General features: G+C 49.7%; 1 protein-coding gene and 1 non-coding gene across 2 annotated transcripts in view; one reads left to right on the top strand and one right to left on the bottom strand.

Moving 5' to 3' along the window:
- Positions 1–2,429: 2,429 nt before the first annotated feature.
- Trnas-gcu (transfer RNA serine (anticodon GCU)) lies at positions 2,430–2,511 on the bottom strand. The gene has a single exon. It is a non-coding gene; the product is annotated as a tRNA-Ser (tRNA).
- An 8,853-nt stretch (positions 2,512–11,364) lies between these two features.
- LOC125949138 (pro-resilin) overlaps positions 11,365–12,811 on the top strand; it is a 4,996-nt gene continuing 3,549 nt past the window's right edge. Inside the window, exon 1 of the mRNA XM_049675888.1 lies at positions 11,365–11,435. The gene's annotated coding sequence lies outside the window, so the exon portion shown is untranslated. The remainder of the gene's footprint in view (positions 11,436–12,811) is intronic.

Below are 12,811 nucleotides of genomic sequence, written 5' to 3' on the forward strand. Positions count from 1 at the left end.
TGTTGATGATATTACTACAGATATGCTTCTATATAAGTAATATCAGTCAGCATTATCGTAATGCATTTTGTATAGATAACCGTGAGTATATTATTCTGTGATCTACACACGAAAGGCTCGAAATTGATTATTTTATCTCAGAAACAGAATCCTATTCTTCTCAAAACAAAGACTTACAATTCATCCTTGTTTTTATCGACAGCTACAAAGACAATGTTTAGACAAACCTTTTATCTCATCCTGCGCATTCTCTCATTCGTTTAATTAAATCAGTAAAAGCATCTCATTCGGTTCATTAAATCAATTAGATGCTGTCGATGTTGTTGATGATAAGATTTCCGTGTTCCCGGCTTTTCCTGCTTTCAAGCCTCTACAATCAATCATTCAACGTATGATGTAAGGCAGCACCACAGCGGCCCAATCCAAAACCATCCAATTTAGATTGCTAATCGTCGCGATTAATGGCAGCAACGATTCGAGGGAGGCTGGTTGGGGGCCGCGGATGGGAACCGCGATCCACGACGACGACCATTCAGACGCAGACGTGATCTTGAAACACGCAAATATTACGCGATCATTATGATTATGGCCAAAGAAGATGCTCTCGAGCGGGCGTCAAATTGGAAGCGAAAGGAAGCTGTGCTGCTTGGCGCGAGCATTCACTTTCAAATCCAGTCACAGAGCCAAATCAAGGAGACTTAGGTGCCTTCGTGGGTGGATATGAGGGGCTCGTCTCGCCATGTGTGTGTGCCTGTGTGTGTGTGTATTCATATGGCAAAGTGTTAACCAATTGACCTAATGACACTTCAGGCATAATATGCGGCTAATGTGAAGAAGCAAACAGAAGGTTGGCGATAAATATTATAAACCGGAGATTGCTTTCAATGCAACAACTCTCCGATTAAACTGCCTTTCGGGGATTTACCACACCACGGCACTGCCGTTTGGTTAAACATTTAACATCCAAACACAGAACCACCATTGTACTTAAGCTCACGGTTGCATTTGGATTTCTCAAAATCTCAATTTCCATTCTGCACAGATAATGTGTTTCTTGCTTGATTTTCTCGTCTCACCCAGCACTCCGCTCCACCTGCTGCGTCACAAAGGGGTTTGCCTTTATTGCTGTCTGCTCTGCGTCACGATAAGGATCATCATCGTTATCGCTGGGAAATGCACGCCGGCGTTGTTGTTGTGTTGACTAGATTGCAACCCAATGGGGTGGGTCTGCGGTCTTTTTCCGTCACATTTCACACGCCAACCTGCCCCAGCATAAAGCTCGCCACGGCCACGGTGCAGCGCAGCGCAAGGAGAAACGAACCCGGCGGGCCCGGGGATCTTGATTTGTCATGTGCTCTCTTGTGCAGAACCGTTTTTGCGATGACAACTGTACGGTGAGGACGATGGCGACGCTGACGACGCCGACAACGATGACGACAAAACCGGTGGCCGCCGAGTAGAGGTAGATTATGGAAATAATCATGAGACAAGTGTGCGGCTCGCGCGTGCTCACCGGCCTTACCGTGTGTGTGTGTGTGTGTGTGTCGGTTGTATGTGCCGCAACATATACAAGCAGCAGCAATAGCAGTAGAGAGGCAGGCGCGAGAGGTCGCAAAATCATGTTAGCCCTAATTATGGTTCGTTTTATCTCATCTCTAATCATGAAGCGCAGTGTGGCTGGAATGATGTGACTCTTAGTCGGTCCCACTAACTTTGCACACAGACACACACACACACACACACACACTCAAACACTCACATCCTGAAGCCAGGCTGTCGCCAACAACAAACTGTTAGCTAACAGTATTTCACTGGGCATGACTATAGCGCCTCGTTATCCACGTAGCACGTCTGCAGAGTGATGTGGAATCGAACAGTGAGTCCGTTGGTTGGCGATTGGTGTACCGCCGACCGCTTATCGATTGTGATGAAACCAATGGCTCGCGGCGTTAGCATGATGATGAGCAGTACTTTCGGTCATCCTGGACCGTTGGACAATCGAAAATGAGTATGAAAATGGGGAATTGATGGTATGTTGTTATCGATGCAGTGGCGCCGCGACTCGCTGGGGCCCGTTGTGGTTGTTACACGTAGGAGAGAGAAGCTGATAATAATCAAATGTGCTTGAACGGAACGATTTGATAGCTGTGCGAGACTGTTTGATAGTTTCACAAGCTGCTTGCCTCCAGACACTTGAACACCTGAGTAAACCCTTTAGCTACAGAGAGCACCATCTCGATAATGTTATGAAGTACCAGCAGCCAGCCAGCTCTCGATAAGCGCCATCCATAATACGATTCCATTTTTAGGAGATTAAAAGTGCAGAATCGTTAAACTACAGAAATGGGTTCGCAAATCTCTGAGATCGATTGCTCTCAGTTACTAATAAAAAAAACATCGATCTCCAGGGGGAGAGAGGAGACTTTCTTCGACGAGGATGGGATTCGAACCCACGCGTGCAGAGCACATTGGATTAGCAGTCCAACGCCTTAACCTCTCGGCCACCTCGTCATGTTCTAAGTTATGGGTATACCAATACTTAAACATTATTTTACTAAATAAAATGCTTATCTGACGTGATCATAACATTATGAATACCATCTCATCATCAATAATATTGTTTTCTTTTTTTATTCTTTGCAGTGCAACCGTATATTGAAAAAAGAACTGCTCTATGATACAGTATAGTTTTAGTCGTGTATGTCGCTTTTGGCTGAGAAAATTAAACCTTTCGACATATTGATCAAGATCAACGAGCTTGGTATTATATCGGAGCTGTACCACTACTTGCACATGTCGCCGAGCGGTGAACCATGTCCATAAATGAACATGTCACTTTCGCACAGAGCGTGAGATTTGCACGACTATACTGGACTGGTAAAATCATAACCATTGTAGAGAACGATGCAGTCCATAAAATCTTCTTAAGCCTTCCGCTTAGCGCTTACAACGGAATCAATTTCGAGCAATTGCGATTCTTCTAAAGGTCTTCTAAAGGAAGGAAATCCGAGAAACCATCTGCTTGATCTCATATGACTCCATAATATGTGTTAGACGATGGGATTGCGTCACTCCGACGGTTGCCATTCTCGCGCGACAAAGCACCGCCTTCGGTTCTCCATTTTTGGGCACTCCATTTGCTCATTGTTAAAGTTCTAATGGAAAGGATGCTCCGGCTCACTCCGAAGTGTCTCATTGTCGCTCATACTTATTACACCCGGCGGCCCTCGACCTCAACCCTCTCTCTCTCGCTCCCTTGCCGACGGTCCAGCGCCAGGTTGCCAGGTCTCACGTTCACGTAAATCACGAACACCTTCCCCGCGCGCTTGGATGCCGTTCACTTTTGATTGTTCACGGCAACCGCACGCCGCGCACTCGCACTTCTCTCCCCCCCCCCCCCCCTCCCTTTGTGGTGCATCTTGATGCAGGTGATAAATACTTTTATCATTCACCTGTCACCTCGAACCTCGGAACGGATACAATACCGGTGGCGCAGCAGATGCGCACCCGAATGAGCGCAATACCCGGTTCGGTGCGAACCGCATTCGGTGCACTCCGTGAGAAATCGAGCTAACAAAAAGCGTTCGTTTTTTTTTTATTTCGGGGTCCGAGGCTTACTGTGTGTCATGTTTCGAGTGACATTCTCATCGGTGGCATACCCATCCATCGGTCGACCACAGTCGGCTCTGATTAAGTGTTGATTCGTGGCGTCGAACAACGACGTCACCAACGGTTTCGGGAGAAACGCGCGAATCGTGGAGCCGTGGGAACGCCGTTGCGGTGCGCGTGTTTCCGTGATTACAACGGGAAGGAAGCCACCATTAGGCGCACGCGGACGGTATGTTGGGTTTTTATATCCCTCACTGCCTCTCCCGCCAGCCAGGAGGGATTTATGCAACCAACGCCAAGTAATCGCCTCCCTCCCGGGTCACCTCGCATGCCGGAAACGCGTCCAGCGTTTGAATCCCGAAATACTCGATCCGCTCGTCGGCTCGCAGAACACAAAGCTAGGGATGAGGCCCAAGAGTAGCAGAAGCAGAAGACGAAGAAGAAGGTGAAGGTGTGAGCCCAATGGGCTTAACGATTTAATTATGGCTCCATTACCGAGGTTGACGAGTTGCATCGCTTACTCCATTTGCTACTTAACCCCGTGACGGGTTGCATCGTCATAGTGGATGCACCCGGCAACGGTACTCGTGTTCGCCGCTGACCGAGGACCGACTGACGACTACGGGTACTACTACTACTACTGCTACTACTCTTCATCCCGAGAGGTATTGTCCCAACTGGTGGCCGTGCGCTGCGGCCTCTTGCCCCGTAATGGTTTGATGGTCAATGATGCAACGTCTTTCGGCGTTATGGCGTCACACTTCGTCCGTCCGTCCGATACGTACACGGAAACATAACCTAGAGGGACCTCGGAGTTGATTCTTGCGCTTCGTTGGCAACCAACCTGACTGATTGATTTTAGTTTTTCTATTTTGTCATTAATGCCGATTGTTCCGCATTCGGTGCCGTAGTAGGTGTGCGCTCGGGGCCCAAACCCAGACCGGTTCCCTCCACCGTTGACCGTTTGCGCGTCGCGTCGGGATGACCTTCTGACCTACTCCGCCTCGATCCCAATCGCTACCGGCACCGGGCAAACCCGAGCGTTTAACGATCCTCCCGCCCCCCCCCCCCCCCCCAACCCGGGCGTAACGTCCCGTAAGTTTCGACATGTTCACTACGAGCATCGAGCCCCACCCGCCCGGGGGATTCAATTGGAACCAGCTCAACATATATTACCCCGGTAATACGATACGCTTCTTTTGCGACTTTTCGCAATGCTCGATGGGCACTCGAATGTGTGTGTGTGTGTGCGCTGCACAACCGAGACAACCGAGCTATACTGGACGGTAACCTCGTCGTGAAGATCTCCAGGAAGATCGATGATTAATGGCACTGCATCATCGAATGATGCGCTTTTGCCGCCCGGCAGCAGCAGCAGCAGCATGCGGCTGGAGAACAATTAACGAAAGAGCCCTCCCGTGGCGTCGACAAAGCATGCCAGGCCAGCCAGCCAGCCCGGTATCTGGGGAAGAAAGGGTTGTCTTCGACGGAGAGTGAGAGTGAAGCAGAACAACAAGCAGACAAGCCCTTTAGCTTTAGCCCTTCTGCTTTCGCCCGATCCGTCGTAACAGCAGTTGGCACGAATCTACGTGGCTCTCCGGCTGCCATGAAATGGGGGTCAGGTCAGCAGCAGCAGCAGCAGCAGCAGCCTACGAACTGACCCAACGATTCGCGCACATTGTGACCTTCTGCGGTGCGATCGGCAAGAAGTAGCGCGAAGTTACGCACCACCCGGGCTCGGTGAGTGAGTATTCGATGCATCGGCAGGCCGGTAAATGGCTTACGGGGCTAACCGTGCGCTTATGCCGAGCAGGCAGATGTACACCCTTTTTGGGTATAATTTCTTTAATTTTTGTTTTTGTTTATTACTGTCCGTTGCGTCATCGCCGTCTTAATCGTTGCTCGGGGGAGGGCGCATGAAGACGCACATACCCGGAGTAACTGCCATGGGATTTTGGTTTGATTGTTTTTGTTTCCATTTGATTGCTTCAATTGGTCTCAAATGCATAAGAGGAGGAAAATATATCTAGCTCAAATTTGTTTCGGGGGTTTTTTTTGAGGTGTAATAACGTCGCGAATGCAATTCAGCTGTCGCTGTTAGCTGTCGTAAATGGAGATTTCAAATTCACAAATTTAATTACTGATTTCAGTAATCGGATCTACTAAAATGAGAATCGATTGTGTATTCGGGATGAGTCCGAATGTAGAATTAGTGTATGTAGCAGCTGTAGTTGTGACAAAAGGGATCCTTTTGCAGGACGACCTGTTCTTAAATATCGTTTACTGAAGCAGTCTAATTGAAATGATGTTCTGGAAGAAGTGCAAGATCTTCCTATATCACTTGAAAATGATTCATTCCCATTAATCAGTCATTTTTAAAGGTATCAAACCTCACAATTATACCTGTTGTCGATCGCGAACATCTTCTCACTGCTCAAAGGGATCCCAACAAATATTTAAACTCATTTAAAATAATGAAAGTGAAACAAACATTTACAAGGAGAATTAATTCCGTTACTCTGTTGCTCATTCCTAGTACCATTACCTTTCCACCAAGACAGCCATGGCAGCCTAGGTGGGCAATCTGCCTTCTGCCCAACGGTTGACCTAGTAGCTTGACCTTAGCATCGAGCACGAACAGCCATGCTCGGTGTCGTCCTCGTCGTTGTCATCCGAACAATCCCTTTCGACCATCGTGATGAGCAAAATACAATAAATGCAGCGCTGCAGCCAAACCGAGCCGATTGGCAAACCATATTTGCGATAACAATTAAACTTTACTTTCAACGATTGCGATTGCTCAAGTTCATCTTCTCTCCACCGCATCCTTACCTCTCCCTCCACCCCCCGAATGAGGGCGGTACAAACTGCCATCGACGACGACGACGACGCTGCTGACCTTTCGATCGCACCACATTCATTAGTAATCATGTTGCGCGCGTTTGATTTTATCATGCTAGCTGCGTCTGCGATGTTGGCAGAGTGATAAGCACTAATTTTGTCCGCACCAAATATTTGACGGCATTCGACGGACCGACCGACCCTCTGATAATGTCCATCAAAGCGCAGCGCCGTGTCATGCGTGTAATTCCAAACGCCTCGTCTTCACCTCGTAATTAGCATCTCCATTCTCCATTCACGCCGGGCACGGACGCGCGGGCGCAAAATTTACAACATGCGCACCATGCGCCACGCATTGGCGACTACTAAACGAGACCTGCACCGGACACCGGCAAAGCCGCAGTCCGCACCTCGCGGAGAACCTTTGACGCGAATTAACAACGAGAAGACTGCCCCTCACCGAATTGGAACCCCCGGGTTTTCTGGTGGCTTTTCTAATGGGTTTTTGGGGCTGCTCCGGTTTAGTCGGCGTGCGAGATACATGCCGTCATCGGTGTTGCCTCGGAGTGTACCTTTCGCTTTCGCATCGCAGAGCATAAACAACGTGGCATCGCACTTCTGCTCGCAGTGCACGACTATTGTGAGCCAATTGCCTTCTGGAAGGAACAACTGTTGCATTGGCTTTTGTTGTTTGCGTTACACTTAGTAATTCGCACTGCATCATGGCGCGGGACCTGTCGTGGTCGCTCCTCGTGTGAAGGTATTGTTGGACCTCTCATCACAGCTCATCGTGCAGCATCCCTCGAGTTTCGAGGTTTTCTATTGGCACAAAAGATTAACATTTGGCAAACCGAGCTCGAGAGCTCGGGCTTGACATTGCATTTCCTGGTCCTCCTCTTCCTCCACCTTCTCTTCCTTCTCCCCCTCGTTATGGTAACGAGCCGCACCGAAGTTATCTAATCGACGGAATGAACTTTCGATACCTTTCGATGCACCGACCGACCGGGACAAGCGTGAGATGATGACCGGCGGTGCATCAACAGCGGTGCGACATACGCGAACGGCGTGCCATGATGGTGATGCACCAGATGCAATGATACAATGTTTGATGACCGCGCGCATACCGTGGAAGAAGGATGGATGCCACTCATAACATGAGCTAATTATGGGTTCGTCTCTCAATAGACACGCTAATTGGGAAATTGCTCTTCATGATGTGGCTGCCGCTACCGATGCTGCTGCTGCTGTTGCTGCTGTTCGTGGCCCCCTTGTTCCGGACACGATGCCGTCTGGTGTCCGTCTGGTCTGATTGGTGTGATTGGTGTGAGTGGCCAGATATCGGAGCGCTGTAGCCGTACCTGGACCCCTCCAGCTTGCATCATGCATCAAGGTGTTGCAATACCGGGAGTGCAATATTGTAAACGCAATTGGTTTTTCCAAACCTTTTCCAAGAAAAAAAAAACAGAGGAACAAAAACACAAAAAGGGGAACAGCATAATTTTATGATTCACACTTGCGATTGGAATGCCATTTGGGAACCGTTCTCATTCATTGTCACAGCGAAGCGAAGCGAATTGTAATGGCTGTTTGCGAGGCAAACAACAACAATCAACATTGGCGGCTGGCAGATTTGCAAATGATATCATCTGCTGCTCATCTGCATAGAATCAAATGCTGGCAAATGAGGAGTGGAGGTGGACCGTCCTATATCTATCTGTCCTGACCACGTCATCCGCTGAACAATGGATCTGCCAATAAGGTAGAGAGAGAGAGAGAGAGAGAGAGAGCGAAAGGATGAGGATGGTGAGGATCGACTAAAAAACCGATTAATATCGGGATCGGGAAATCGGAAATCGCGATCGCGAAGGTTGCGGGCACGGGCGCATTTTAATGGCGCTAGCAAAAAACATCAAACCACAAAGCGGGCCTCAATGCGAGTGGCAATTGTTGCTCAGATTCCCGGCACTCGAGCGCTGATGTAACCGCCACAGGGAAGGATGAAGATGATGCGTTGCGACAGTTGCATCAACAGAACACGCTGCCAAGCAGTCATCCAAATCCAACCCCCTTTAGGATGAAGCGTTAGGTGCATGACAAATTGTTAAATTTGAATTAATTATTGCTCAGCACGCCACGGTGCTGGATGCTGGATCTCGCGTCAGCCGCGAATGCGAATGTGATGCCACACACGAACGACGGTCCCTCTAATGTGTAGCGCAATTGGAGCCGCGTTCGGCGGCAACATTGCTTCTTGCGCGCGTGCGATCTAAACCCTTCTAACTCTCCCCTCCCCACGACGAGTCGGTGGCCCCGAGAGGTGTGCATTCGAACGCGTTTATTCGACTTCCCTTCACCTTCACGAAGGAGTTTCTAGGGCTGCGTGAAGAGCCTCGAACAATCGCTTTCTGGTGGGTTTTTCTGGCCACACACACCAGCGGCCAGTGGTCTCAATGGGTTGTAAAGCGTTGGGTTGCATGCATGCCAAGGACTGGTATAGCCACGTGCGTGATGTTGATGATGATGAGTGATGAGAGAACGTTACTCCCCCAAAAACCAGGAACTGGTAGGTGGTGCAGCTGGTGAAGTGGTGCCGCGCGACGTGATCGGGATTCGTCATTGAACAGATCCGCCATTCTCACGTCGGAACAGGATGACAAACGGCAGCCCAGGACCCACGTGTTGGTTTTCTGTCTCACACCAGTGGGCAGTCTTGCCTAGTCATGCCGGGCTGATCCGAAGGTCCTGCCTTGAACGTAGAACAGTGAGCAGTGAGCAATCGAGATCAACATCATCTGTCTCTCGATCGGATCGATCGGTGTGCGGGTGCTCTGAAAACTGAAAGGACTCCGGGGTCATCCTCACCATCGGTTCGTACTATCACCGACAATTGATCTCATTAAAGCACTGCTTCAGTGCAGCCGCACTGCCGCCGATGATCCACTCAACTCGTCAACTCCAGGCTCCAGGTGTTTGACGGTTGCACGACAGCCGCGTGCACTCTCGCGGGGATGCCGTTGACGTTTGCGTACCGTCGCGGTGTGCCGTGACCTTGAAATCTGGCGTCGTCGATGGCTCTAGTAACCCAATGACCACCATGCGTTGCTCACCCCCTCCACTCATAAGTGACCGAAGGAAGGGGAGGAAGAGGAGAGCCTCACCGTTCATTATGATCAATTGTGATGAGGCTCGACGAGTTTTTGCTGCTGCTGCTGCTGCTGCTGCTGCTGAGGCTGCCGTTTGGATCGTTTTGTCTTAAGGGATGAGTCGGCCGACTGGCCGGCCAACTTTTTGTTGTTGTTGTTGTTGTTTGCCATGCCACCGCAGGACAGGCCGTGCCGTTCGCTGCTGGACGCCCTCGATGAAGGCGTGCGGCGGAGGTCTTTCCGATTTCCGATGCCCATTAGTGTCGAATTGTGTGTCCGGAACCGGCGTTGGATCCGGATCGAAGGGCACTCGATCGGTTAAGCATCATCAACGAGTGAATCGATGTTGCTTTTTTATGGCAGCATCACAGACAGGAGTATGACTATGACTCATAATGCTCATGATGGAATACGTTCTTCAAGTGAGTCGTGAGATAGAGCTGTTGGCATCCATCTGCAAATGGATATTCGATAGCATAAGATGCCTGGCCACGTTTGCAACTTTACGTTAAGAACTGTCAAAATGAGGTTGAAATAAAGTTGCTATAAAATTAAGCATCGCAAGTGACAGGCAATCAAACATTGTTAACTATGGAAGTAGCTCTCCAGCGTCACCATCAGATCAGCATAATCTTATCAACCTTTAGCTAGTAATAGCACCACTAGCAAGAATACTTTTCATTTTCTGCATGCCATTACCAACGGCAATTCCCTTCTTTGCACTTGCTACTGTTGTCTACTGTTACTGTCGTCTCGTGCTGCTGGCACCGACGACGAAGATGAGACATATACGAGCGGTAGATCATCATAGCCGTGCAGTGACAGCGTATGGTGACCGCTGTATGCACGTGCTGTACCCGCATGCTGGCACTCACCTTCACGCACTCGACACCGCAAGAGAAAGGATCAAATAGTGGCTGAGAAGATCGTGCGGGCTTCGCGGGCTGAGAGAGTGACTGGAGCGTCTGGGAGTGGGTTTTACGCAGAGGAAGGTGGTAGGGAGCGATGCTCACGACGGATTGCAGCATCGCGGTTAGTACCGGCCACAGCAAGATGAAGAAGATGCGCATGTTCCGCGATGCACGGCCTCGCTCGCACTGATTGCAACTGATTGCAGTGGCGGCGGCGGCGGCGGCGGCGTCGGCCAAGACACGCTCATAGCACGATGCTCACCAACCAATACACCTCCACCCACCCGGCGCACCATCTTCGCGCGATCATGTGAGTCCATATGGCCGGCTGGTCGCTCAGCTGGTTCGCTGAGCTTATCGGTGGGGGTGGTGGTGGTGGTGCTGCTGGTTTGCTGTCACTTTTCCCAGCTTCCACTGACACCAACCGCGAGATGAGAATGAGACGCACGGGAGGGAGCTAGGGGAAAGGCGAGGGTGGTGGTCGGTTGTGCCGATCGCAAACCGTTCTCAGCTCTGTTGTTATCCCCGAAACCTCGGATCCCCTCGGAGAGCACACGCTGTGCCTATCCCACCACCAACCAACCAACCAACCATCCACCGAGCATGATGCTCGGTACACCATCTCGCCGCCACCACCACCACCACCACCGTTGCCGAGGAGCGGGGGAAGGCTTTACGTGGAGGTCTCGCATCCATCGGCAACCCATCGGCCGTCGTCTCCGGTGGCGAAGACCCAACTGAAATTGCGCCAACGGCGACGACAACGACGACGCCGACGACGGCACAACATTCGTGGTACGCCATTTTTCGGTATAAAAGTGAAGCCACGGTTTGATTTGAATATCATTCCGCATCCGTACCGGTTCGAGTACGCTTAGCCTTAGCATTAGCATCCTTCGGAAGTCCCCCGCCGGTGGCTGTGTGTTTACGTGTAAGTTTGTGCGTGTGCGTGTATGTGTGTACACTTTTTCCGAGCATCCGCTTCCGTGAACCAGGAAACTTGCTCGTTAAATATCCTTCTCCTCCTTGCCCTGCTCTTCTTCCCTCGGGCAATAGACTCGTTTTGTGCCAGGAGTCAGCCAGGATATGGGCTTCCAAGAATCCAAGAAGTGGCGATCGACTTGCCAAGGGGGGCCACCTGTGCAATTCGAACAGTACGGACTCAAGTGTGAAACCCCTGGAGCCGCAGTAGTGCCGCGAAGCAATGGACTATGTGGCTTTTAGTGGTTGCTGTCGTAGTGTTCTGAAGATGTTACAAAGTTGCGAAAAGATAGTATTCCCTATGGAGACTGTAGTTTCGTTTAGTGTTTTCTGGGATTATTGGACATTCGTTTTGTTTTTTTTTTTGTAGTAAACACTTCTTCGTATCAGGTTCCATTCAAATACAACTTGAAGTAGAGAGTTACTTAAATCCTTTCTTATTTGTACTTTGAGAGGTTAAATGAGTCTCTTGAGAGGTTAAATGAGTTAGAAAGATTGTGTCCTCTTTCGAATAGACAGATGATTCTATTCTATACAAGAGAACACTAAACATAGTTTGTCCGATATCTGAATACAGCATTTTTTGGACCTTAATCTCAGCAACCAATGTAAGGACCTCAATGTCAGTCACTATTGCATAAGACAACACCTGGGCAACATGATAGATCAGCATTCTTTCAATACAACTGATTGAAATGCAACCAATTAATTGCTGCAGTATCTGGGATCAAAACGGTTGCATTGTAATGAGCACAGGAGGCCCCCTCCCCCCCGATACATATCTGTTCATTAAGATATGTCAGATAAGGCCCCTGCAATAATCTTCATCGTGTCTTCTCCACGTCTACAACGTTATCGACATTTTCGATCACACGATTGATCTGACCTTCTACACACGTCACATTGTGATCACTTCAAATCCAAAAAATCGAATCGAAACAGAAATTCGTGTTGAGGCCCTCTGAGTAGTGGATCAATTTTCTTTTGTGTGTATGTGTGTGTGTCATTCTTCCGTACACTCCTAGGAGCTGTCATCTAATCCCAGTGTATCCCAGCGTGTACGGCGGCACGGCGTGACGTCAGTCATCCTTTGATGGCTAGAGCCGGTGGTGGGGGTTAGTTGGCTTAATTGGAGCTTAATGCCGTCAACTTGATTAACCTACCGCACCAGCCGCGGGTAATGAAACCTAATTATGGCGCTCATCACCTGGCACCAAGACGTTGCCAGCCGTGGACAGCCGCGCCGCTGGCCCTAACGGGTGCATCTTCGACATTAGTGTCGGCCTCTAGCCAGCTTCCCTCCAGGCTCGTCGCTCGTTCGTCGCG

Source organism: Anopheles darlingi, chromosome 2 (assembly GCF_943734745.1).
Source record: "Anopheles darlingi chromosome 2, idAnoDarlMG_H_01, whole genome shotgun sequence".
NCBI classification, from domain to species: Eukaryota; Metazoa; Arthropoda; class Insecta; order Diptera; family Culicidae; genus Anopheles; species Anopheles darlingi.